The sequence below is a fragment of the Scleropages formosus genome, chromosome 10 (genome assembly GCF_900964775.1).
Source record: "Scleropages formosus chromosome 10, fSclFor1.1, whole genome shotgun sequence".
NCBI lineage: Eukaryota > Metazoa > Chordata > Actinopteri > Osteoglossiformes > Osteoglossidae > Scleropages > Scleropages formosus.
This window is the reverse complement of record NC_041815.1, coordinates 21,985,070-22,009,600: the sequence shown is the minus strand read 5'-3', so window position 1 is coordinate 22,009,600 and position 24,531 is coordinate 21,985,070. Positions and strand designations below refer to the sequence as shown.

General features: G+C 45.6%; 1 protein-coding gene across 9 annotated transcripts in view; it reads left to right on the top strand.

The window, feature by feature from the left end:
- gramd1bb (GRAM domain containing 1Bb) overlaps positions 1–24,531 on the top strand; it is a 115,147-nt gene that overhangs the window by 13,223 nt on the left and 77,393 nt on the right. The window contains exon 1 of one of the 9 annotated variants that reach the window (XM_018748716.2): positions 15,108–15,415. The exons of 6 other annotated variants lie outside the window; for them this stretch is intronic. The gene's annotated coding sequence lies outside the window, so the exon portion shown is untranslated. Of the gene's footprint in view, positions 1–15,107; positions 15,416–24,531 lie in introns of those variants that run through there. 2 more of the 9 variants (XM_018748720.2, XM_018748721.2) reach the window with 2 other exon arrangements.

Below are 24,531 nucleotides of genomic sequence, written 5' to 3'. Positions count from 1 at the left end.
TTACACAGTGAGACGATATGAAACTCTTAAAATTAGTGATTGATTTTAGGTACGAGGCATTTTTCACCATAAATATGATGCAGCATGTGTTTCACATTTTACCTGCTACCTTTAGCTACTATCTACAACCTCCAGCTGCTTCAATCTAATCTCTTGGTCAACCCCCAAGTCAGTGGGATGAGCGTGGAGCTTTGGAACATGACTACAACCTTCCAAAAGAGTGCCTTTCTGTTCTATTTATAAACTTGTGAATAATCAAAACCCTCCTACTCCCAGCATACTCTATTGCTCAGCCTCAGTCATCGAGGTTCTAAGGTTGTGGGCGAAAAAGCGAAACTCTACCTTATCATTGTGAGTCACATGTGAGCCCTGCCATGATTGACAGCCCTTGATACCTTCTCTCCAGTCAATATGTTTATCGTTATTTCCTCGTTCGTTGATCCTTCAGTCCAACCTGGTTTACAGTTTTGCTCATTTATAGGTATGGATTTTTTTTTTCCTGGAATGGTTCAGATTGAGGGCCTCCGTAAGAGTTCTGCAGCAGACACCCTCCTGGGACCTGCTGTCTAAACAAAAAGGGAGGGGATGGTTAGAGGATGTGCTCTACTGGTAATCGCAGATGTGCAATCCAGAAATGGTGACTTCATAGATCAACAGTCTTGCAATGCTCCCTCTATACGCTCACATAGCCCGTGCTCTTACTTCCAGAGGTTCCAAACAAACCACAGTAACAGCATCATGATCCACACTAGTTGGGACTGTGGATTCACCAAAGTTTTCTTTACAAATCTTTGGTTACAGTAAGTTTTACTAAGAGCTTTTTCTGCAGGGATTTAAAGTTATTTTGGGTTTCAGCCCCGTGCTTTCATTAAGTAGCATTCAGTCAAGACCTTAACCACAGGAAGGCTAATTAATTGAAAAGTGCTTTGCTCAGTTGGAAGCCAGTGTTGGCTTGGAGTCAACACCACCACTGAGATGATTCTTTAAACAGAGTAAGAGACCAGGATATCAGTTTGTGCAGGGGTTAAATTGTGCATGAATTTAGGATTTATTCAAGGTTTTAATTCAGTTCCCTTCCTAGAGACACATTTTTTCTCCTTGACCATTGTTATATGATGTTCCTGCTAAATTTTAAATAAGTTTTAATCAATTGTGCACTGCTTATTTTTATACACAACCATAACCATATTTATTTTTTTACGTTTTTAATGCAATGAAATGCTAATTTTGTGTTGTCTTATTTGAAAGTTCATGTGTTAGATATGCACAATTATACAGTTAAATTATTAAATGAAACAAAAATCAATTACAGCCAAGTGCTGAAGGTTAATTATGTGTAAACAGTTAAAGTGATGAGTGTCTTTCTGAACCTTCTGAACAAGACTGACTTCCAGCGCTGAGGACTTTTTGTTTTTCTCTGGGTGCCGTGGCAGTGCACAGAGCCGGTGCCTCGCAGCTCCTGGGATGTTGCTTCTGACGTCAGTTCCAATCCAGCCAGTCAGTGCCGAGGTTGTGCGTTCCCCTGTGTTTGCGTGGATTTCCTCGACGTGCTCCGTTTTCCTCCCACACTCCAAAGACATGTTTCAAGCGAAACGGGGAATCTAAATTGGTGTGTAGGTGCATTTGTGAGTAAATATATGTCTGTTAGTGCTCTTTAATTGATCAGTGTCCTGTCCGAGGGTATAGCCTGCCTTGCGCTCTGTTTCCAAGATAGGCTCCTGGCCACCACAAACCTGTTCCAGGCAAATTACTTATAATGGCTGGGCTTATTTTACTTAGTTTTACATCTAGACAGCCACGATTCGCTCTAGTGCAAAAACAATGGGCATCTTAACACTTATGGTACACACATGGCCCAGTCATCTCTGGATGATGTAATGAGAACTCAAAAAAAAAAAAACGACAACCGGGGCAACTCTCAAACATAAAGCATGACGTACAGGAAACCACAAAGAACATCCTGTCAAATTAACAGCAGTGAATTCAAGCATCTATACAACTCCATAAGCAACACCGAGCATTTTTTTTTTTTTTACTTTACTTAAAGATTGCATGCTTCGTTCATGATCTGTCAGTCATCTGTAGTAGCATCAGCCAAGTCGTCCCACACGAAAACTGTTGAATATTACTTGCAGAAACCTGACTGAACATGTCACTTAAATGCCTTGTATCCCAGCTGTGGGACAGCAGAGCAGGATATGGAGATGAATCCACATTCAATAGAACATCATGCCTCAACAAGCTCGCAAGGTAAACGGGTTCAAAATGCCCCCCCCCCCAATCCCTAGACTGAAAGGTGACACACTGTTGTAAAGGTGAGTGGACACCAGCCCATTCACTCCCCACTATCTGTAATTGAGGCCAAGCCCAAGAGACCATCTGCGCTCGTTATCTTTGTCTGGCCGTCCAATTAAACCCCTGCTCATAATTACAGGGACATCTCACATCTTTTCTTCTGCAACGGATGAAATTAGGCCACTTCTCTCCAGAGAAAGCACTTTCTCCATTACTCTCTGAATCCCACCTCCAGATAGCAGCTGGCTGAACATCTTTAAATGACCAGGGCAATGAATCCAAATGGCTCCACCTCACTTATCACGCTGCCCTTTCAATTTCGCATCCGATTCATGTGCCGTGTGACTGTTAGCAATCACATCTAACCTAGCCTCGAGGAAAGAGGGTTTCATTTTTCGCAGTTGCATAGAATGAATATATATATATATTTTATTCCTTTTTTTTTTTTTTTTTTTTTTTTTTTAATTATGAGAAAGTGCTCCTTTCAGTTGAAGGTTCTTTTGGAGAGACTCATATTCTTTGTGTTGGTCCTAATATCATAACCCTCAGTTTTTTGTTTTGTAGTTTCCATTAAATGGATTAAGTACATCAGTTACCTGGTGAGGGCATGGACTTGGAAACATCTCTGCCTAGATGTGTGTGTGCGTGGGCAGCGCTCTAAATGCTCCTGGCATGAGAGCTATGAGGCTACACAGTAGGTTGTAAACCCTCGGAAGTGAATGCTGTTGTGCCTTATTTTCAGTTTCAGTTGCGATGCTGTTAGTATTTTGCCAAACAGAGGGCTTGACACATCACCTAATAATTATTTGAATTCCATATTACACTATAGAGCTTCAGAAATGTGTTTTTTTCCTTTGTCTCTGAAGAATGGATAAAACTGAATAAAAATATGCACATTGCTCTTTAGTGTATGTATAGTGTAAGCTTTATGATTTATTTATAAGTTCTGATCATTGCTGTTTTTGTTCCAAGGGAAAATGTTCATCAATTCAGTTAAACTCATTGTTTCATTACATTGTGCTGTACTTCTGAATATATTAGGTAGGCAACATTAAATGCCCTTGAGGCATGTTATTGGTTTGAAAAATTATTTAATAAAGTGGATGACGGCAAACTATATGTTCTAAAAGTACACCAGTGGCTTTGTATTATATTATTTATATTAAAATCTTACTAAGGCAAAATATATTTTTGTATTCTTAACTGTATTTGCATTAACAGAAGAAAACAAACCTGGGTCACAACAGCATGGAGACAGAATCAGTTTATCAAGAAAGTACATTATAGAACCCCTAATGCAGTTAGTTATAATATTTTATAGGGGTGCTCATATAGCACTATGTAGGCAGTTACAAAGGTGACCTACCTTTAACTTGTTACCCTAAAAGTTAAATATTACATGTATGCATTTGACAGATGCTTTTTCCCAAAGCAACATGCAATGCAGAATAAACCAATGTGTGTTGCACAGCCAACAGACGGGTTCAATATGTATATGTGCCATCAGATCAGTCATAATTCCTGATAACCTCTCATATTGTTTTCATAGCAAGGGTGGAGCAGAAGCAGTTTACCCTCATCCGTGCATGTCTGAGGGGTGCAAACGTGGGACCGAAACATGCAAACTCCACATTCCCTGGGCAGAATTTGAACCTCATACCCGCCAAGCGGCTGAGGAGCTGTGAGGCACCAGCTTTAGCCGTTGTGCCACCACATCTCCTGCTTAAATACATACACAAGATTATTTGTACACTTTGGCAAAGTTGAACACAACTTGACTGCAGAGCACCATTCATGGCAGCAACTATTAAATTTTCTACTCGCTCGTGTTCCGTGTGCGCTCATGGCAGTAGACTGATGTCGGTGGCAACACAATGGTAACAAGATCACTGGAATTGTAAATCCATTTGGAGAACTGCGCTTGAGGAATGAACAAATGCAAACGTCAATTTAAAATGTACAGAAAGATTAACGTTTTCTCAATGCTTCAGTCTATGACCTTTTAGACCACAGTTTTTCCCTAAAGGTATCCACGTCTAATGCAGTGGTCTTCAGTCATGCTCTTTGTGTGCCCCCCATGTTGGATTTTGTACGTTAATGTCTTCTGGCTTTTACTGTTAAAATTCAGTCCTTTGAACATCAGCTCTTTGGTCTGGGGCCGATTTACGGTTTGAGTTCCGCATCATGTTGCTTTCTATGCAGATCCATCCCCCCTGTGTCAAGGAGATAATCCCAGCCACCTGAGGGCACCAGTGCTCAGGTTGAGTCCCCTGCTCTGCTTAAATCCACACATCTTAATTATCTTAATTCAGTGTGATTTTTAATTATTTCTAAAACCACTTTCATACTGCATCGGTGCACAATCCTGCTTGGGAGAACTTCATTCTCAGTGGTGTAAACAGGGGCAAGAGTCTGCCCTTTGTGGGGGTCTCGGTGGACCAAGCAGCAGGGTGTGAATTCATTTTATGCTGAAGGTGCCTCACCTGACAGGTAATGAACAAAGATCCCCTTTGCTTAACCTTATAATTTGTACTTGTCTTTCCATAATCAACCCATGGCAGACCACTTACAACCGTGATCAGACTTGTCAGCATCATGTGTCACTCCTGTCACCTTTCCGCGTGGGGACACCAGAGCCCATTACACTTAATCACTCATCTTTCTCAGAAGCCAGCAAATAAATCAAAAGCACCTATTCAGATGAGAGCCCTTTTTAATCATACTCATGCTGCAATAAATCAAATGACAGGTATTTTATAAAGGACACTCGAAGCAAAATGGGACCGTGTTTTTGCATCACATCCTCTAATCTTATGGCCAGTCTGGTTTGAGCAAGATCATGGTGCTTTGCACATTTCAGAAGGGCAGAGGGAATAGGAGCTGCCCTAGGCTGGTCCTGGAAGGGCAACGGGCGGCAACTGTAGGGTCTCTTGGCTCCATGTACAAGGCTAACAGATGGTTAGCAGAGTCAGGTGGCCTGAAACCCCCACCCCTGTCAGAAAGAAGACTCTGTTTCTCCAGGAGAGGGGTGACCTTGCGGTGGTCCCTTCAGGGAATGTAACTGACCAGAATTGCATCAGTAAAAATGTTGGCTACTGTAATTTCACACAGTTTTAAACATCATAAACTATATACTGCTATATATCTAAAGTAATTAAAATAAAGAAAGGTGTAGCACCATAGCTGTGTATAAGAGTCACAGAAAGAAGTATTGCCCATGCTCAAGCTCAACTTTATGTTCAGGAGACCAACGCAGGAATTCGGGGAAGCTTCTAAGAAAGGTGGAGCTCTCCAACACATTGGAAGTTTACTGTGTTAGATGATCTGCACTGAAAACAGGGTGATGAAAATGCAAAAATTATGATCCCTGTACGAAGATCGATACAACCGTTGCCTTGGAAACTACATTAGGACACCCCCACGCAGACACACACAAGCATACTCAAAAACACGTGCATTTGCATTTCTTTTACCTCGCTGAGTACGAACCCACGTAGAGTTTGCCGTTTTATGAGTCTGTTTAGAGCTGTAACGGGTGCGAGCCTTCATTGTCTTTGAAGCTGTGTTTGACAAGGCCAGAATGCGAGGCTGCTGCAGACTGCAATTACCGTGCTGTAGCAAACCCACACATCTACATACTGGAAGTGGCTCATGGCGAACGCAGCACGGTCCAACTACAAAGACCTTTTCATAACTCTGACCGACGGACGGGTGGGTAATCGCACCCTTCGGGGACCTGCAGGCTTTCATTGTTTCCCACTATTCAGCTGATAAGGTCAGTGTTTAGCTAGAACATATCACTTTGTTTGATTTACAGTCTAGTCCAGCTTCCGGGAAGTGTCAAACTAACTGTTTTCCCTTTTAATAATAACTTAAAATGTGACTTTTAATAATCAGTTTAGTGCTAGGACATAAGTAATACTGAAAACCCCGTACAGGGCATGATTACGAATGAATGAATGAATGAATGAACGAATGAATGAGCTTTATTGCCAAGTATGTTCACATAGAGGAATTCGTCTTGGTGACAGGAACTTCCACAGCACAGACAGAATGACAGTGACAAGACACAGATAATAAAAGTATAGTGGGCTAATAAAAGATAAAAAAGAAAAATATGTAGAGTATAAAGTACACAATATACAAAATAGACACTAGGCATTATATGTTTGTACAGGTACGTTATATACAATGCAAGGGAAAGTAATTAAGAGATATGATGTGAAAAATACACACACACACACACACACACCTACCTTCTGAACCGCTTGTCCCAGAGGGGGTCGCGGGGAACCGGAGCCTACCCGGTAACACAGGGCGTAAGGACACACCCAGGACAGGACGCCAGTCCACCACAAGGCACCCCAAGCAGGACTCGAACCCCAGACCCACCCGAGAGCAGGACCCAGTCCAACCCACTGCACCACCACATCCCCGTGAAAAATACATATAAATATAAAGAGTGTTGTTTCTTGCACCAGTTTACTCCCTAGGGGACATTTAGCTGTTCATGAGGTAGATGTCCTGAGGAAAGAAACTTTTCTTGTGCCTGGCTGTCCTGGTGCTCAGTGCTCTGTAGCGCTGGCCAGACAGCAAAAGTTTGACAAAGAGGAAGTGGCCTGGGTGCGAAGGGCCTAGGATGATTTTGCCAGCCCTTTTTCTCACTCTGGACGAGTACAATTCTTGGAGAGTGCGGGAGGTGTGCCGATGATGCTTCCAGCAGTCCGAACTATCTGCTGTAGTCTTCTGATGTCTGATTTCGTAGCTGAGCAGAACCAGACAGCTATAGAAGTGCAGAGGACAGACTGGATGACTGCAGAGTAGAATTGCAGCAGTAGCTCCTGTGGCAGGTTGAACTTCCTCAGCTGGCGAAGGAAGTACAACCTCTGCTGGACCTTCTTCACAATGGAGTCTATGTGGAACTCCCACTTCAGGTCCTATGAGATGGTGGTGCGCAGGAACCTGAATGACTCCACTGTTGCCACAATGCTGTTCATGATGGTGAGTGGGGATAATGCTGAGGTGTTTCTCCTAAAGTCCACAATCATCTCCACTGTTTTGAGCGTGTTCAGCTCCAGGTTGTTGTGACTGCACCAGACAGCCAGCTCTTTGACTTCCTGTCTGTAAGCAGACTCGTCACCATCCCGCATGAGGCCGATGAGCGTGATGTCGGCTGCGAACTTCAGAAGCTTGACAGAGGGGTCTTTTGCGGTGCAGTCGTTGGTGTACAGGGAGAAGAGCAGTGAGGAGACCACACATCCCTGGGGGGCGCCAGTACTGCTCATGCGAGTCTTGGATGAGAATTTTCCCAGCCTCACTATCTGCTGCCTGTCCACATCAAATCACTTTTCGTTCCATTTCGACAAACAAGACACTACTTTCAAATTTGCAATGTTTACTTGGGAATTGAAGGTGGTTTGAACCAGTAATTTCATCTGCTGTTGCACCTGCCTCTAGCTGAGACTCATAAGTGCATGGAGTGCAGCTTGTTCATGCTTGAACTTGTCTAACAATTTATGGAGTGAGAAGCAGCACTAAACTGCTTAGTGTTGAATCGGAGTGGTGAAAATAGTAGTGCTTGTGTTTGTAACGGTCACTACAGTCCCCTGTGTGCATCAGAGCCTCTTGGCAATTATGAACTACCCTGCAAAAGCAGCTGAACCCTTATCCCCTGAATCTAAGGTGGAAGCTGAAACCACTATTGCCAAAATGGTCAGATATTCTCTTACATTTATTCATTCAGCTGACATTTTTATCCAAAGTAACTTAGTACAATCTTATGCTACCTACAGTTATTTAACGATTCATACAGCTAGGTAATTTTATTGGAGCAATTTTAGGGTAAGTACCTTGCAAGGGTACTATTCATGGAGGTGGAATTCAAACCTGTAACCTTTGAGTCTAAAGGCAGAAGTGCTAACCACTACACTACCAGCTGCCCTATCTCACTGACATGGTTTGTATGTATTGTTTGTATGCAAAGTGAAAGCATTGACTGGTTTGCAGGGTAATCATACAGTAAGGGGCAGGAATGGGGTAAAAAATAACTCAACATTTCTGAAACAAGATGGCTGGGAGTCCAGTTGTGGACCCTTTTAGCTGTCTTCTTCCATAAAGCTTCTGAGTAGCATCCCCATGATGCTAAACGGGGGCGCAAAAGCGGGAACAGCAGACTTGGCAGTTCCAGGGACGTCTAAGTGAATTACTCTGTCAGAGTGGGACTGGGCGAGCGTGTTGTAGGTAGACAGGCCAAAGATGATTAGGTTAACGCCACTCTCACTGCATAATTTGAAGAGCAAGCCGTTCGGACTGAGGAGCTAAAAGCTCGGAGCACGAAGGCAGCAGCGGGAGAGCTAACAATCAGATTGTCTCCACCGTTTTACTGACGCTAATGGCACCTCACGACCCGGCCTAAGGCTAGTCCCCCGGACTGAATCGCCACAGCGGCCCACTGCGTCATGCGTGTTACACAACACCATTGTTTGAGACTCCAGAGATACCCTGGCGGAGCTTTCCTGTACAGGTTCCATCTGGATTATAACATTTTCATTAAAGAGAATGCAGAAGCAGCACCTTGTTCAGAAGACTGTGATTTCATTCTTATTTTTTTGGACAGGATTGCAAATTGCATTGGAGACATTAATTTCATGGGGCCACGGGGGGTCATGAAATGGGTCTTGTGATAAAAGAACGACAATAGAACCGATAACCTATGGGGCAGGACTTTCAGGCATCCTTGTTCTGTTTGCTTCTTTCATGTCATTTGGTTTCATTTATTTACAATAATTGATTTAGAAGGTGTTTTTCTCCACAGCAACAGATAACATAGTATATGCAGGCCCCCTTACCTACAAGAACTTACATTTATTCATTTAGCTGACGCCTTTCTCTAAAGCAACTTACAATGTTTAGCCACATACAACTATTTACACAGGATAATAATCTAGCGTAGGTACCGTAGAGTAAGTTACTCAAGGGTATTACAACTGGAGGTGACATTCAAACCTGCAGTCTTTGCAGCCAAAGGCAGCAGCTCTCACCACTACACTACCAACTGCCCTTTGCTTCATGGTAAGTTGTAGCTTAAAGAACTCTAGAGCATACTCTTGACCTCGTAGATGAAATAAAAACACCCTCGGACATTTTATAATAGAAAATATTTTGTTTGAAATACACCTGCCATGTATGCACCTGTCATGTAACCGAACAGTGCTGTTACAAGAGGTTAAAGTGCTGAAATATAAGATCATACAGGACGAATTTTCATCGTGTTTGCTAGTCTGAAATAACACTTCTCTCTTCCGTCATTATCGTGGGAATTATGCAGTGGTTTACTTCTAATATAAAATGTTTGGCCTTGACCTCAAGGCCTTGAATCAAAATCATGCAGTAAAATTTATTCACTCTGTCTAGAGTTACTGCCATATACATACAGTAGATAAGTTTTCTCTTATCTCTAGTATATATGTGAAAGGTTGCACTGTTCAAGCAATGCAACGATGGTTAAGGAAACTACGTGTATCCTACGATCAGTCCTTAGATCATCGAATAATTTCATTTGTTAAAGTATTGCACTGAGGTGCCGGAGCGTTGATCATCCATAGGAAACTGGGCACAACCCTGCAGAGTGTACTCCTCTTTAGGTGCGTCTCTCGTTCCGGGCTCCCGTGTCGTAACCAGTCCGGTCTCAGCATGGTTACTCTGGTAATGACCCATTAGTCCTCCCGTGAGTGGATGAACGCTGTTTTAGAGCTGCCCTGGCTGAAGGTACACTGGGCGAGGTGTACGAGGGAGGGGGTAAAGAGCAGCGAAGAAGCCCTGGTGTGGAGGAGCAGCGTTCGCCAGTGGTGAGGAATCTGGCCACTCAGCATCCTGCACAACCAGTCCTTTGTCTCCATCACCCGGGCTTGGTACCCAACGTCAGCACCCGGGCCGCATGTCTGGCCTTAATCAGATGCTGAACAATCTGACCTGAAAATTACCGCCCCTGGTACTTTTCTTTTGTTGTTTAGCTGTTCGGTAATTATCAAAGATTTCCGTTAAAGTAAACGGCAGCAGGCCAGGCGCCCGTAGCAACTGCGTCTTCCGATCAATATCAAATGCTTCTGATGCTTAATAGATAATTAGTGTTAATGACCCCAGGCGCAAAACATATTTATACTTCACGCGCTTCAGAGGTATCTTCATGCTTCTTTAAGAAACACAAAAGCCGATGTGCTGTTAAATGGCCATTTGCAAATTAAACGAATTATTGTCTTCAGTTAAGTGTGGATTGCTGTTTTAGCCTCACTCCATGAGTAAAATAGAGATCAAAGGGACCGTGTGAAAAAGGATGTTCATTTGTCTCCATCAGTACAGATTGCTAAGTAAAACCGCCTCGGTTAAAATGTCAGGGCTGGACTCAATAATACCGGCATTCTTCATCGTACTTCTCTGTCCTTTTATTCAAGGCAAAGTAAAGCTACAGTCACATCCAATAAGCCTCAGAAAACTCCACCTTCAATTATACGTCATTTCAACTGTGTAGAACAGAGTAAAGTGATATTCCCAACTATGAATACTCTTCTCAGGGTGATCGTAACATCACGTTTCACTTTGCTTAGCAAAAGTTTTAATTCAAAGGGACTTGTGTAGCTTACAACTCACACACGTTGACTAAAACCACTTCTCCCAAGCAGAGGCGCGGCAAACCGGAGCCTAACCCAGCAACACAGGGCGCAAGGCTGGAAGGGGAGGGAACACACCCAGGATGGTGCACCAGTCTATTGCAAGGCACCCCCCACTGGGACTTGAACCCCAGACCCACCCATGAGCAGGACCCAGTCACGCCTGCTGCACCACCACACCCTCTTAGCTTATAGCTGGTTTTATTCATTCATACTACATTTCCCAGTATTTTCCAAAGAAGTTTTAGGTTAAGTATCCATCTGAACGGTAGAAAAACACAACCCATTTTCCAGGCTTTAAACTAGCAACATTTTTAGTCAGACAGCCCTCAGTTTCTCTGCTGTATCCTTTTCCTCCCTGTTTTAGCAAATATCAACGGTGAATGTGACGGGAATATATCTGCAGGTGCGGCCGTTTTATGATTGCTTGTCATTGGTGACGGCTCGCAATTATTGTTATTAAGCTGCTGATTAGGAGAGAGATTTAAACAGTTCTTCAGTGTGAGCGAATGTGCCGAGGGTCCATGTGTTGACAGTACCCGCTTCCCTCCGGAGGCTCAGTTATCGGCCGGTACACTGTTCTACAGCAGCCTCCCACGAGAGCGCTGCTAATGGCCAAAGGCTAGTGAGACCTAATAGCCCCACAAACCTGAGGTACCATGTCTCACTGCAAGGAAGACATTGGGTGGAAGGAGCAGGGCCCCGTGGCATGGAATCAGGGGTCTGTACTCAGCTTCAACATGATTTGAGCAGTCCTCGTCTCTTACAATATGATGAAGTACACTACTATGCAAATGTTTTAGGTACTTGGTTGGGGAAAAAAGCTGTAAAGTGAGAATGCTTCCAGAAATAATGCTCTTAATTAATAAACTTCCTACAAAGCTTAGTAACCATCTATCATCAACAACCGCTTGTCCTGAGCGGAGTCATGGCGGGCTTGGCGAGGTCCTGCTCTCCGGTGGGTCTGGGGTTCGAGGACTGCTTGGGGTGCCTTGCGATGGACTGGCGTCCCGTCCTGGATGTGTCCCCTCTCCCTCCAGCCTTGAGCTCTATGTTGCCGAGTTGGGCTCTGGTTCGCCGTGACCCCGCTTGGGATAAGCGGTTTCAGACTCTGTGTGTGTATATAGTTTCTTTCTTTAACGACATACAAAGCCCTTACTTTAACACTGTAAGTCTTTGCAAAAGGAATGTTTGGAAATCTAAAATATGCTCCTTCCCATTGACACTCATGCAGAAGACATTAAATAACCATCTAAAACAAATATTTCTATGAAACATCTAAGTGCCTAAGATTTTTGCACAGTACTGTACCTACACACCGCAAAATTATGAGACGCTAATAAAATTATAGTGAAAATGAGTCAATGATCCACGACTGCTGCTAGCAGGCAGTCAGCAAAACAGCTCTGCTAGTTAAAGTGATTTGTTCATAGGCACGGTGAACTATGACCGTAAAGCATATTACAGGGAACACGTTACATTACAGCCAAAGAAGAGGGCCAAAAGCGGTATATAAACCCTCGCATGTTGCCAGTAAATCTGCCACAAAGCAGAAGCTTCATCTCTGTCATAAAGAGCATCGGACTATACCACCACGGCACTTGGTATTCCTCAGCAGCTTGCTTATATTTGGCATATGTTACCTTAACCCAAACATAAAAAGTGTTGAAGCGAAGCAGCCAGGCCAAACACAAAAGCGCGATTGCCAAACTCGCAGAATAAGCTGTGAAATCATGTTTCCGATTCCGTGAAAAAAAATAGTCCCTTTTTTCCTCTGTCCTTATTTCCTCTTTGTAAAACACAGCCATCTGGGTGTCACTGTGATGGCAGAGCCAAGTTCCGGAAGGCTCTCTGTGCGGCTGTCTGCTGGGCGACTGCCACGGCAGGAAGGCGGCCGGTCACATGAATGCCCAGCGGTCTAACCATTCCAGGGACAAACAAACACAGCAAACGTGAGCCTAATACTTTGTGACTGAAAAATGAGGCCATTATTATTTATTTATATTTTATATTTTTAGAAGCTTCATGTTTTTGGAATCTAATGCATGACTCACAGCTACAGAAGTTTAAACCAATAAATATGCTTTTCTGAGCCCAGTGTGAGATTGCTGGGCCTTTCTTTTAAGAAATTATTCACAAATTAAGATTTTTCTTGTCTTCTTATTTTATGGAACAATATTGTCGATTTTAGTGATAATTCATAATCTCAGCCCATATTTTTTCTCAAACACGTGTGCATAATTCCAAGAAAACTGTTTATGTACTTAACTGCTTATATACTTTATACAGACATGTACTGAATTTTTGTCCCACTGAGGTCATTCAGGGTTTTCAGGTTGGAAAGAATCACTTTCCCCTTGGTGAGAGGTCAACACAGAGGCAGCAAAATGACCGAGCTTAAGCCTGACAGTCATACTGGTGGTGGTGGCCTTTACAGAAGCCCCCTGTCACAAAAGCTGCTCTTTGGAGTCCTTCGGGACGATGGCAACGTGCAACAAATGTATTAAAAACAAAAATGACATTACGTATATGTTTAGACCAAATGCAAACCAGTGTTTATTTGACCGGTCCTTCCTGATCCAGTGGAAATTCTGCCAATTTTGAGCTCTTTGCGAAGACACGAGGCTGACTGACCGTTTTACATGACGACGCAGGAAGCGTAGTTTTGAAAGCGCACGCACACATTGTCTGAAACCGCTTGTCCCATATGGGGTCGCGGAGAGCTGGAGTCTAACCCGGCAACGCAGGGCGCAAGGCTGGAGCGGGAGGGGACGCACCCAGGACGGGACGCCAGTCCGTCACAAGGCACCCCAAGCGGGACTCGAACCCCAGACCCGCCAGCGAGCAGGACCCGATCAAGCCCGCTGCGGCACCACGCGTCCCGTGTTTTGAAAACGTTCTTTTCTTTTTTAAATTCTGATTTACACCAATTATGTAAATCGCTTTGGAAAAAAAGTGTTAAATGAATAAACGTAAGCATAAATGTCTCATTGTACTATAGTTGTTAGCCCACAACACACACACATTTTCAGAACCGCTTGTCCCATACGGGGTCGCGGAGAACCAGAGCCTACCCGGTAACACAGGGCGTAAGGCCGGAGGGGGAGGGGACACACCCAGGACGGGACGCCAGTCCGTCACAAGGCACCCCAAGCGGGACTCGAACCCCAGACCCACTGGAGAGCAGGACTGTGGTCCGACCCACTGCACCACCGCACCCCTGCACTAGCCCACAACAAAACACTGAAAATATTATTCAAGAGTTCTGAAGGGAAAAGAGAGCCTTGTGGGAAAATTAAAAGTTGACAGTAGACCATTTGCAACACATTTCAGTCGCAGACGTGTGGAAAAAAGCGGCAGGTGTGTCTATTCTCATGTCGTAAATTGGTTAATGAAACAAAGTTAACTGAAAAAAGCGTGAGGATAATAGCACTGCGATGATAACCTTGGCGTGTAGCTTGTTGGCAGTATCCCACCTACGTTATCATTTAGTGTATCGACTCAGCTGGAGGACTCACCCTGGAAAGTAAGATGTGTCAACACTCATTAAATTAATTATTCCTGTGGCAACTTAGACCTGCACCTCAATTATTTGTGTACCGTAGTGGCATCTTTCCAAGCACCTTTTCCAATTGCTTGACAGCATCCTTAAATGTTCTCGGGTTTATACACTATTATCATCATGATTATAACACAAGAGGTTTGAGCTATATGAGCACAATGAAAGCATGGACTGCATGCTGCCTTATTGCTTTGCTGCTTCAGGTTAAGTGAAAAAGATGATTTTCACCTCTTACACTTGAGCGAGTGAGTAAGCTTGTGTATTTCAGTAAAGAAACGGTTAAGGGCCCAGGATCTGGAACTGCTCCTTCCCAGTCGCCCTCTCTCTATTGATAGGTCGCCCGCCAGTGGTCTGCTCTCTCCGGCTCTCCGGCCCAAACACTGATTGCATGGACCCGACGTAACGGGACTTCTCGGCCCCGCCCCCGGCCGGCGCCTATTGGTCAGCTACCGAAGGGGGGCGGGCCCTGCGACTTGTGCGAGCTCTCTGATTGTTGCGTTTCCGCATCATTCCAACTAATCATGCATAATAAATGAGGGCGAAGCGGTGTGACAGACGTTTTGTCAACTTGTGGCGAAAAGTATATAATTTTTGCGTGACGCAACGTCAGGCTTCTAGTTGAAAATGCTGTGTTGTGGCTGCCGTATTTGCACCAATTCCGCGTAGTAATATCGACGCGGTTGTACATGTGTTTCCCCCCTCAAACCAAAGTGATACTGATAGCACGGGTTTTTTTTTTTTTTTTTGTCTTCCGCGATTTAAATCAACCCGTCTGCCTCGCGCCGGCGCGTGAACCGCTGTCAGAGAAATAGAAACTGAAGAGGGTTCAAGTGGGGGAAAAGAAAGGCGATGTGTTTGGGTGCGCGCTGAGCGACATCGGACGCCCGGAGAGGTAAGGAAAGTGGTTCGGTGCAGAATAATAATCGTCGATATTTTCCAGCGGAGTGTGATCCCGCGTATTGACAGCTGCCGCGGAGGGCGATTGGATTGATTGATTGATTGATTGATGGATGGGGGGGCGAGCGGAGGACGCGCCGGGGGAGCTCACGCATTGACCAGCGCTCACTGACTCTGCTGTGAGCCCGTTCAACCAGTGGTTTTCCCTGCTGAGACCCTGCGAAATAATAAGTGGGAGCTGCACGATCATGATTCGCGAGGTTACAGTTACTAGTTACTGCCCAGAACTCCGCTTATTCTAGAATTAGTTTAGCTCTTTTTGCTCTAAGTTTTGCCAAGGAGTGACGTGTGGACTTTCTTAATTCTTTCCCATGCATGTGATCTCTCGCTGCTGGGGGGGGGAGAGATGAGCGCGACCCCTCGGGCGCAGCAGCAGGCAGGCAGGCAGGCAGGCAGGCAGGCAGGCAGGGGGCTCAATGAATTGAGGGCTGCGCGGCGGCGACAAATTGTCACAAAGTAACATTCCGTTCAGTATGAAAGACTGCAGTCTAAGGTCACTCGTCTCTTGGAATACTCCTGGAATTTGTGTCGAATGGAGTATATCTTAACTCCAGAGTGAGAGTGTTCTTCTAAGACGGATTGTCAAACACACACTTTTCCTTTCTTCTTTTAGGGCCGATGGTGCTTATTTTGGCAGTGTGTCCCTGCTTCTAAATATTCTATATTTAACTAATATTTTCTGCTGGAATAGATTGAAGTCGAAGGTCTGATCCGTCAGGTACAGTACATGGGTTACAGTTGTACAGAAGAAAATGAAACTCTGTTGCCAGGTCATTATGCTGAGTGCTGAAGGGACCCAAAGGTTGCAGGTTCGAATCTCACCTCTGGCCGTAGTACCCTTGAGCAAGGGACTTACCCTAAAATTGCTCCAGTGAAATTAGTAAATAGTTGTAAAGTAGCTTAACACTGTAAGTCAGCTAAATGGGGGGGGGGAAATGAAAGAAAAGAAATTGCGGGGCAGCTGGTAGTGATTAGAGCCGGTGCCGGTCACAGGTTCGATCCCCATCTCTAGCTGTTGAACCCTTGAAACAATCATCAGTGGCTTTATTTTATAAGTTGTTTTGGAGAAAAGCATGAGGTAAACGAGTAAATGTGTAACAATCTAAAGTGTTTTTTTTTTTTTTTTTGGGTGGGGGGGCATGGTGTCAGGGGGTGTTGAAATGGGTGTAGCTGATAGCTTTGCATCTGCAGGGTGTCTAGGGACAGGGGCACGTGGGGGTGATCTGTGAATTCACTGTTGTGGTTTGTGTACATGAACCGCCCTCCCAGCTGTCGCGGGACGCTCGGTTGTCGCACGCAGCTCGGCCATGTGAGTTCCCGTAGCAGTTGTAACAGGTGGGCTGCTCTCCGCAGGGGGACCTAAGTCCTGCTCCTTAAAACCTAACCCCCCCCGTTGCCTGGAGCGGATGTCAGACCGAACTCAACAGTTGGCAGACTCCACCAAGAACTTTGTGTGAACACGTGGTTAATAGGAGCGTGCATGGTTCATACCTCTATGTACACAACTTGTATGACTTTCATGTGCGTAACGATTTTGTTGCTTAGCTGATGCTCTTGCGCTCTTTGTTTTACTGAACAGTTTAAATTAATTGCCCTGGAAACGAGATTAACGGCAGGACTTCTTGGATTCTCATTGGACAACTCATTTTCAGTTGAGCAGGTCATTTTCATTCATATTTGTGTAAAGCCTTTCCCAACAGGTTGGCTCCGAGAGCCGGACATTAGATCGCGCTAAAGCAGACGCGTGCAGCAAGTAGCAGCAGTTGTAGCACAAAACTAGATGCAAGCAGACAATCCATTGCAAAGGGTAAGAATCTCAGGACCGGACTGGTGAAGAAATGTCTTCGCTGAAGATGGAGCATTAGAGTTACATCATGGTTCACCAGGGCACTGTCTTGCTGGGAGGAAATGGACTGACGTCAAGGATGGTCTGAGGAATGTTCTGCTCGGACTTAAAAGATCAGTCGGTCAGAGATGTCACTGTGAGAATAACGCAGGCCTACCGCAAGTGTGCTCTCGAGGAGGGGAAAAAAAGAACACCAGGCTTCACTCTTCAAATGTAATTCAAACAAGATGGTATCTTGTGTCAGCCATGTATTGTGGTAAAAATGGAAACGCTTGATGTTTTGGCACAGCTCTTGGTTTTATTACATTTATGACTTTTCCGGAAACCAAATAAGCAAAAAAGTTACTAATATGTTTATTTTACACTTCAGCCAAATTGAGCCGTCCGTTGATGAAATTGGTAAAGCCACTTAAAGCTGTGGTTACTCTTGTTTGTTTGTGGGTATGTGCTATGGTGTGCGATGAATTAAAATTTTAGCATTCTTAAATGGATCAGTTTTGCGGCCGGACATCAGGCGTGGGTCAGGCGGCGATGAGCTTTCCGTGCTATGGATGACCCAGTGACCTAGTCTTGGAGGAGGCTGCTGGGGTGTGTATCTGTGGAACAGGTAGTGGAAAACCGATATGCTGTTTCCTTCTTTATTTATCAGAGGAAGTGAGGTCAAGGACCTCCATCAAGGCTCTTTATGGCATTTGAACTTGCAACCTTAGGGCTGCACAGCCATATCTTCAACCACTGGCACACATGCTGCTTTAGATAAGATAAAAAAAAAAAAAAGGATGGATCTAAATAATGGTGCTCATGATGTGAGGGAACAATGCTGGTATCTCACTTTTATCTAGTCCTTAATGGTGCAAAATGTAGATCGGAAGCTCTGGCTTTTCTTGCATCTGTTGAACAGCTTCTACGACAATGTAAATAGCAGTGATTTCACTTTTCCTCCTGAGTTGTTGCAGCATTGGACATGGGACCCATTAAGCCACACATACACACACACGCGCACCATGGAAGTACAGAATTTCCATCACATTGCCATGCTTGACCTGACATTTTTACTGGCCTTCAGAGCAGTAAATGGATAAGAGGTGTTGCAGGCTCAGGAATTCTGGGTAATTTTCTACCAAGGTATAATCCATCCAGTGTTCTATTTATGTCTCGTCAAACATTCTGCATTCCACAGCCTTGCGTTCCACGTCTGCATCTTTGTTCCAGGCACCTCTGGGGGTTCTTACGGTGCAGAAAGGCGCACAAAGCTGCAGATGAAATATACAGTAGATGGTGATTCGCATCGAGGAACAAGTCTGACTCATCAAAGAGGCGTGCGATTTTAAGCTTGCGGATGACCCCCCGGAGTGCCTTGCAAAGTTGCTCATATCCAGTCACCTCCAGTTTTTTTTTTTTTTTTTTTTTTTTTCCCCCCTCCCCCAAATTTTTTTCCTTCTGGATTTAGATCTATGGTTCTGTGCAGAGTCACTGTACAAGCTTCTCCTGTTCATGCCACCCACCAGTCCCAGATCTCCAGGTTCCACCACTGCTGAGCTCCTGTCCCAGATCTGGGGCTGTATTTAGCGGCATGGTAATCCCAGCAATTCACGATCTTTAACTAGGTTAATGAGTGATCAGCGTCCCGTTATGTGAACATAATATTGAATGCATGAAATGCAGCATCAGCCCAGAATTATGTTAATGCGGTGAGCTTCGTTCAAAGCGGCTCCGGGTTACTGTTTAGTGTTGTTGTAATTAGGCATAAATATCCAATTACTGATTTTATTAAATATGTATGATTTTTAGAAAGCAAATAATGTGAACTGTAAGCCTATAAGTGAATGTCTACCATTTATGTCTTTTTAAATAGACTGTTTCACACATCAGTGTGTGTCTCCTCCCCCCTTACATTTGTCAATGAACTTTGCTACCTGTACTGGTGGAATCTACTTTTACTAGTGGAGAGCTTATGACTGTTATTGTAATTGCATAACTGTAATTGGAGTGGGGGGCATGGTAGCACAGCGGGTTGGACTGGGTCGTGCTCTCCGGTGGGTCTGGGGTTCGAGTCCTGCTTGGGGTGCCTTGCGAGAGACTGGCGTCCCATCCTGGGTGTGTCCCCCTCCAGCCTTATGCCCTGTGTTGCTGGGTTAGGCTCCGGCTCCCCACCACCCCGTATGGGACAAGCGGTTCAGATGATGTGTAATTACAGCTATAGTTTTTACTAGTGTATTTGTTGTGTACCTGGCAGCAGTATACAGTAAACACACATTAAGGGACTCAAAATGTCCTGTGTCTGCATATATAAGAAAATTTGGTATTTTTGGTATTCATTCTCTGTATAGTGGTCTTTAGCAAACTAAGTGCCCATCTTTCAATTTCCCTTTTTCTGACTAACACTGGTCCATCAAAATATGCTGATTTCAGATCCTTAAAATTCCAACGTTCCCCATTTATGACTATAATAAACCTGGCCAAGTTCTCCAACCAGCCAACACTAACTAAATCTCGAATTTCATCACTTCCAGGCCTGATTGCTGACATCCGAGGCATCGCCCAGTGACTTTAAGGCGGGGGGGAGCACACATTGTTGGACTGCGACTCGTCATCACGAAAATGTGGCGATTATGTCAACTGCGCGTTGGGCCGAGAGCCCATTACAGAACAGTAACCGTAATTTCCTCCGAAAGCAGGGAGGTCGTTGAGTGGAGCGATCGCCGTCACGGCAGCTACGTGTGGACAACAAGGAGAGGTGAACGGCAGACCCCGCAAGTGACAGCTCTGGTACTTTAATCATGTCGCTGCTGTACGTTCGTAACGGAACGTATCGTACGCCCGTGTACCTTCGGTGGCCGCGTTGCTCCAAAATTAACGTAGATTCATTAATTTCAGTGCATCTCCGTTTTACTCTTATGCTTTTCTTTCTCTTTCTCCTTTAAGCCAGTAAAGTGTTGAAGTGGTGTCTGGTTTTGTCTGCAGCCTCTGCGATGTTTACCAGCATCCCTTTCCGTATTTAGGTCAAGTGTGATAGCAGGAGGCGTATTGCTTCTCTGCACTTCTCTCGCCTTCCCCCCCATTGCCGGTATGAGTGCTTGGGTCCAGGTGTAACGTGTGGGGGGGGTTACACCATCAGAGTAACCATCTGCATCTTTACACAAACTCCAGTGGGTAACTGCTTAAAGCATCGTTTGTTCAGCTATTTTTAGTCTCCGTTTTCTCACTTTAAATAACATCCTTTCTGAGAGCGTCTGCATTTAATTATATTTAGGGCCGACGTTTGTCAGATTTATCCACGTTGTAGAAAACGCTGACCTAGTGCTTGCTGTGCTGACTTCTGCAAATTTTATTTTTGCTGAAAGTAAAATGGATAAATCACCTAAAAATTATATATGCATGTATGTATAGTGTTTTTTTTTTTTTTTTTTTTTTTTCTTTCTTTAGGTGATTTATCTGTTCTATACACACACATAGTGTGTGCGTATATATGAATGTGTGTGTGATATAATATATACCCAGCATTCAGCTGTGTTGCAGGGACAGATGTTATGTTAATGTTTAAGGTTTATTACTCTTTTGTTCTCGGGTATCTAGGCTGCCGCATAAAAACGTCCAAGTTTTTGAAAAAGAAAGCTGTTTAAACACACACACACACACACACACACATTTTCAGAACCGCTTGTCCCGTACGGGGTCACGGGGAACCGGAGCCTACCCGGCAACACAGGGCGTAAGGCCTGAGGGGGAAGGGGACACACCCAGGACGGGACGCCAGTCCGTCGCAAGGTACCCCAAGCGGGACTCGAACCCCAGACCCGCAGGACTGCGGTCCAACCCACTGCGCCACCGCACCCCCAGTCTGTTTAAACACACTCGGCTCAAAAGCGTCGACAGATCTCGCACGGGACTTTTTTTTTTCTCTCCTCCCCTCTCTTCTTTGGTCACATCCAGAATGCAAATGCTGCACATTATTATTAAAGATGGATGAGTTTTTTTTTTTTTTTTTTTTTTTTTTTTTTTTTGTCACAGCAGTATTCTGAACTTGCCTCCTGTGGGACGGCGGTTATGGGAGCGTTCGAGAGACGGTGGAAGAGTGCGGTAGGACGGAACGCTTGCGCATCTATATCCGGTACATCTGCGCCTACTTCACCCGTCCTCCGCGGTGAACCCATGGGTGCTTTTCCACGAAGGAAAATGTGTGCGATTGGCAATACTCAGCAATCCACACTGACATGTAGCCTGAGTCTACGTGACCCGGTCTAAACATATAGAGTAGACACGCAATAAAAAATGTAATTTTCCAGGAAGCGGGTGGTGGTGGAGGAAAACTGACCGTGCTGCTAATTGGACTGAAACGTGTCCCGATCCTGGCTTCGAAGGCTGCGTTTTACACGCTCGGACCCCGTTCCGGCGCCTTCGAGGACCTGCAGCGCGGATGTACCGTACGTCCTCCTTGATGTCCGCTACCAGAACCAGCAGCCGAATCCTCTTCGAAAGACCGTCTAGGAAGAGTGGGAAATGACAGCAGGTCGTGTCGCGATCAGGACTGTCCCCTTCCCTGCTGTAGTATCCTTGATGTACGTTTTTACCCTTAAATGACACAATATGATTACCCTGTTGTTTAAAAGCATCTTAATGATTCCATTACCACGTTTCCTGAGTAAGGTACATCACCGTGAGTTGATTACTAAGTTGATGACACTTTAAGGTGCCTTGGTCAAAATATTACATGCGCGCACACGTTGTCTGAAACCGCTTGTCCCGAGTGGGGTCGCGGTGAACCGGAGCCTAACCCGGACACACCCGGGGCGGGACGCCAGTCCATCACAGGGCACCCCAAGCAGGACTCGGACCCCAGACCCGCCGGAGAGCAGGACCCGGTCAAACCCGCTGCGCTACTGCGCCCCCGAATAACGTTCAGTATTAATTTCAACATTCCTGTTGAAAGGAGGTAAAAACAGACGCACAAAATATATATTTCACTTTCTGGAAATGAAACCCGTGTTGCATTTGGTCAAGGAGTTTGTGCTTCCGTCTCCGCTACATATGTTTGATGCCTTTGAACAGGGATCGCGCTTGGCGGGAGACTTTTCTGGCGTCTCGCGACGCGTAGCGCTGCTGCCTCGTTCCAGGCCGCTTGTTCTCGTTTGCGATGCACGGGGGAGCGTGTGTGGGCTGCGTTACTACAGCGGGAGCGCTGCCTGCCTGCCGGCCCGCCGGCCAACCCACCGCTCCGGAGCGCAAGCGCGCGGCTTATGAGGGAGAAGAGCATCTCTTCGCGCATCGCTGCAGTTGTGGCTTCATCAGCTGTTAAGGGGTGAGACACGATCCATGTTGACAGGGGACAGACAGGGTAGAAGGACAGGACCATATCTTCCCTTCTATCAGAAAGTAGTCTGTCCGTCCCTCAAGAAGGCAATGTTTAAAAAAAAAAAAAAAAACTCTCTCCGTCACCGATTCACTTAAACGCACATCTTTGGGCTCTGGGAGGAAACCCCGCGCGCGCCGAGATGGGTTCGACTCTACATCCTCTGGCACCCTCCGGATACTGCGAGACAGGAGAGCTGCCTGCTGCACCGCTGTGTCGCCCTTTCCGGATGCTTCTGGTTTTACAGTTGCTCACCTTGTCACCGGTAGTACCGGATACAGTTAGACCACAAAGCCGAACAATTTTTGCTTTTTCTCTGGCAGAGAGCGAGATCTTTTTGTAAAGGCTGCCATACAGTAAGAATGCTGTTGATAATACACTCATAACTTTATGAATTAATGCTTCTGTGAATGTGTGGTCTTCCGCCCTGGGATGGGAGCGTCAGCTGCGGTACCGCTAAAGATGGTGATGCGAGATTGTGGAGGAACGGGTCTGCAACGCGGCACAAGCGCGAATGTGAAACGGGAAGTAGTGAAAATGTGTCTCGTACGAACTTCCTGGCTTCACGGAAGCCGACTCCACTTCGAGGGCCGCGGGCGTGGGAAACCCGGCGCCCTCATTGCCGACAGCGCTCCGGTGATCGCTCCCCCCCCTCCCCCACCCGGGAGAAAGGATCGAAACGCGCTCGCGCAACCTGCGTTCGCGTCGCCCTCGGCCCGGCCGTACGTCGCCCGGCTTGACGCGTGAAGGCGCGTCGCGTCGAATGCCTTCTCGGCAGTTTGTGCAGATTGCTGGATGAGAAATGCGTGTGGTGGTGCGGAACATGAGCTTCCTGTTGCTTTTCGCATTGTCAACATGTTGAGGTTCCCACACGCTGAGGGGGGAGAAAAATAAATCGCTATGTCACGGAGCTGGACGCTCAACCGCCGGCTGCACTCTTGTGCTCTGAGCTGCACCGGAAAGCCGAACGAAGGGCAGGTGCGTGTTTGAAGGGCAGCGGCAATGACCAGCCGAGGCTTTTCTTTTTCCATCCTCTCTCTCAGAGTAGAATTCCCAAAGCGCGCTGAACGTACCGTTACGTTCCCTCCTGAAGTGCGCGACCCTTCCGCCATCGCCTCCGTGCCAAAGGCACACGCCGCACTAGCTTTCTGCAATACAGCTGCAAGCTGGCTGACTCTTCACCAGATTGCACGTGCTATCAACCGTGCAAAGGGTTCGAAAATTGCACGAGAGCTGCCTTCCGGAAATGTCCACGTCTTTTGAACTTTACCCGTCTTAATCGCTCCGTCCCGTTGAAAGTAAAGGTAAATGCCACGGTTGGGTTGCGCCGTCCTCGTAATCTTGGCCCTGCTTGCACCCTTTGGATGTGACTGATGTGACCTCCCTTCTCTAAACACTGTACCGTACTTCTCGTTTTCTCAGCGTTCTCATGGATCGTACGCAACGTGCCGTCGCTCAGATTCTCGCTAAAGCTCCGGAGCTGGAAAATGATCCGTTGGCTCCCTGTTCACCCTCTCTTACCTCATGCTAACATAGACATAGATGTCATGTTCCAGACAGCAGATGGCCCTGCAGCTAGCTTCCGTTTCATCACTTGAGATGTTAAAGCACTCCAGTGATTTTGTAGTGTGTTTGTATGGGGTCAGTATGGGGTTGGTGGAAAGCCTTAATGTACCATATCTTCTTTTGGGCTGGAATGTGGTTATGGTTCATTTAGTTATGGATATGGTTCTGTATCTACTCAGTCATGTTACTTTCATTGCACAGGTTAGAAATCAGTGCCTGTCACTTGTTGCCTTGAGTTTCAAGATGGGCCTGTTTTTCTCTGGATCAAGGAGGTTAGGTTGTAGTTCAG